Raw genomic sequence first — 4,276 nt, forward strand, 5'->3', positions numbered from 1 at the left:
GTCTTTTTTTTTTTTTTTAAATTTTTGTTATAAACAATAAAATAATTTTTTTTTCTGTTTGTTTACTTGTTTGTTTGCTTGTTTGTTTATATATATATATAAATTTTTTCGTATTTATTATATTTCGTATGCATATATATATATATATATATATATATTATTTTATAATATACAATAAATTTTTTATTTTTTTCGTTTGTTTTTATTTGTTTTTTTATTTTAATTTTTTTTTATTTTAAATTTTTTATTTATTTATTTTTTCTGGTAATATTATTGTAATAATGATTATTATTATTATTTTTAATTTTTTTTTAAAAGGTGTTAAATATTTTTTTTTAATGTTTTTTTTATTTTTTATTTTTTTTTGTTTGCTTCAATAATAGTATTATTAATATTTATTAATATTTATTAATTATTATTATTATTATTATTATTAATTATTATTATTTAATATTACTATTATTATTATTATTATTATTATTCAAAGACATGTCCATTTAATAAGGAACTTGGTCACGTCGGGCAGGAGTTTAATAAACGAAAGACATTTGCCGTCGACGACGAATGTTTCAACGAAGATCACGAACCTCTTGAATGACGTGCGATCTCTCCTGCAGGAGGCAGAGCCACCGGAATGTGATAGAATTTGCAATGTTGGCGATAGCAACTGCCCTTTGCGGCGTCTCGGCACACGGTCACTCGCCCGTCGATTGTCTCCACGTGATCTAAAAATAATAATAATAATCCTTTTAATAATTAAACTATTTCATCATTTGATAACATAAAATAAATAAATAATAATAATAATAATTTTTGATGTGGTTTTTTTTTTATTTTCACCTGCGTTCAGATGCACAAGGTGACAAATCGGTCTTGGACAGGTCCGGTTGCGACTAAAATCTTGGCACACCGGGAGGGTGTCCAGTAACTGTAAAAGAAAATTATTAAAGTCAATCATATTATCATTTCAAAGTATCGAATCATCTTTTTTTTTTTTTAAAAAAAATAAAAACCAAGAAAAAAAATGAATTTGAGCAAAAAAAGTGGCAAAAGACAAAAAAAATTGTTATATTATCTACGGTATCAAGCACAATCCGAGAACCACGCGTGCGTGTGCTCTCTGCGCAAATTAAAATGAAAAAACAAAACAAATAAAAAAAAAAAAAAAGAAAAACAAAAATAGGAATCAAACTACCTGTCCCTGGTCATCGGTGTAGACCACAAATGGGGCATTTCCGAGCCCCGATATAGCTGCATGCCGAAGCCCACACACCATCAAAATCCGAAACACGCGCATTGCAGGCAACCGTTAATAGCGCATGAGATCCATTAAAATGTTTTTAAAAACAAAATAAATTCAAAGTAAATATGTCACCAACACATGAATATACAGTGTAGCAGTGGGCAGTTGAAGCGAGCAGACGGGCGGACGGGTGGGCAGACAGGCGGACGAACGGGCGGGCGGTCAAACACGGAGAATTCGCGCAGAATGTGCACAACAATGTGGACACGAACGGATCCGTTATAAAGTAAGTCGCGTCAATTAAGAAAGCGTGTAAAAACATAAGAGCAAATTTGAATGAAAAGCAAAACCGCCAAATTAGGCCGCTCTGCACTCTCCTACATGTATATATAAGTAGGGGTCCTAATCCCGCAATCTCCACACTAACCAGGTAGACGCCTCCCTTTTCCCTCCCAAACACACACACCGTACTCCCCCCCGTGCAACCGAGAAAAAAAAAATCATGATAATATCGACACTTTCGCCTGAGTTAGTAGTGGGGAGAATGCGTTAAAAGCATTGAGACTATCTTTGGGAGCATAAAAGTATCTAATAAAAATGTACAGGATGTTAAACTAATAAAAAAAAAAAGGAAAACAAACAACAAACGGGAAAAAAAAACCGGAACATCCTGTACGATACGATATAAAAGAAAATCAGCTCGCAATGAAGCCCAAATGCTCGTGACCACCTGAACAATCGTCAAACTCATTCAAGAGCTCCTCCACACAAATTCTCCAGTTTCCCTTTTTCCCTCCCTCCTTCCTCCCCCTTCTCCTCCTTCTCCTACCCAAAAATATTAAGTTTCGCAATAGATAGAAAGAAAGAAAAAAAAATTGATAAGAGAAATAAATTATTATTTTTGTTATCACACGACGATTTGCAAAAGCGGTTAAAAAAATTTTTTTTTTTTTTGTTTTCCCAATTTATTTAAAAAAAAAGCTTTTGTATAGCCCCAAAATAAAAAAAAAGTGGGAGACATTTTTCTCGGGGAGCTCTTAAAGGAATCTGCGTCGTTTATAAAATTAATAAAAAAAAAAAATAATAATAACAAAATAAAAATAAAAACTAAACAAACTAAAAGAAAACGTGGAAAAGTTAAAAAAAAAAAATAAAATAAAATTTAAAAAATAAAAAATATTTAAATAAAACAAACAACAACCTCGAACCTTAAACCGAACGAATAATAATAATAATAATAAATTAAGTAATTGGATTTATTCATTCGCTATGAACCGCCATTTTGTTTTTTTTTTTTTTTTCATTTTTAATTACTTAATTTTTTTTTTTTTGTAAATTCCTGCAATGCGCAATAATAATAATAAAAACACAAAATCCATATATATATATAAAAAAAGTACTTTCACGTCAAACTCGTGTATGATAATAATAATAGTAATAATAATAATAATAATAACTACTTTAAATGAAAAACATGCAAAAAAAATATTAAATGTTAATTTTTTTTATGCATATGCGTTTGTTTATAACGAAAAAAAACGAAAAAAAATTTTTTTTTTTTTTAAATAACTTCCACGTTCTCTTTTTTTGGGGAGTCGTCGGCAGTCTATGACGTCATCGTCGTTGACGTCAACGACGACGACGACGACAAAAGCATATTTAAAATGAATATAATCGACGTTTTGAGATATTACGCGAGGTAAGGGAGTTACTACAAGAATAAAATCGGCGTGGGAGGGTCTACTGCTACGTAAGCGGAAGTGGCAATTTAAAAAACAAAAAAGGGGGAAAAGTCGGATATCGTGGCGGGGGGGTAGAAAAAGAACAATCGAAGAAGGGTGATGGTGGTGGTGGTTATTCGCAAGGGTTAGAAGATGGGCAAAATTTTTTATTTGTTTACATCCGACTTTTCGGAGGAGTTTTACCAGAAGATATTTTTTCGCACCTCCTCCTTCTCCTCCTCCTCCTCTTCTCTCTTTCTCGTGCCGTGACGTAATTTTTTATGACGGGATCACAGAAGTGTGTAAGACAAATGAAGTAAAATGAATGAATGAATGATAAAACAAAAATACGGGAAAACTATCAAAATAAAAACAAAAAACAGGACCCATAAAAAAAAAAAAAAATGAAAATTTTCTTAAGGAAAATTAATAATAATAATAATAAGAAGAAAAAAATAAAATTAAATAATAATAATAATAAATAAATAAATAAGCATTAATAAAACAATACTCATGCATTTACAAGCATGATTATTACAAAATACTGAAAACTGAGGCGGCGACTCAGTCGTTAAAAAAAAATTCTTTTTTTTTTTTTTTTTCATATAAATTTTTCGTTTGTTTTGTTTGTTTGTTTGTTTGCTTACTTAAATTATCAAGCGTTTGACGATGAGTTAAACTTTTTTTTTTTAATAAATAATTCACGTGTGTGCACGTGTGTGCGTTTGTTTGTTTTGCACACATAAAAAATTTAAACGAAATAAATAATATACACGTTATAAAATCATTTACATATATATATATACAAACAAACATAAAATTGATAAATAATAATAATGATAATGATAACACTTAAAAGTATATATATATATATATATATATATATATATATATAAACAAAGACGCACGCACGCGCACGCGCACACACAAAATTATTTTAAATAAAAATTTTTTTTTTTTTTAAAAGTAAAATCACAGATGACGAAGATAGATTGATAGACAGATAGATAGAAAGAAAGAAAGAAAGAAAATAATAATGATAATAATAATTGCTGCTGAGAACCAAACGAACAAAAACAAACAACCGTAAGGAACTTTCAAATTAATAATAATAATATTAACCTACGCTATTTAATTAAAAAAAAAAAAAATTATTATTATTAAAAAATTGGTAACCACCCGAATAAGCGCACTAAAGCAGGTACTTATAATAATATTTATTATCATTATTATTATTATTATCGTTGTAATCATAGTTTATGTAAAATAATAATAATAATTTGGTTAATTTTTTTTGTTTGTTATCTCACCG

This window comes from Pediculus humanus, genomic scaffold (assembly GCF_000006295.1).
Source record: "Pediculus humanus corporis 1103172108310 genomic scaffold, whole genome shotgun sequence".
Classification (NCBI taxonomy): Eukaryota; Metazoa; Arthropoda; class Insecta; order Psocodea; family Pediculidae; genus Pediculus; species Pediculus humanus.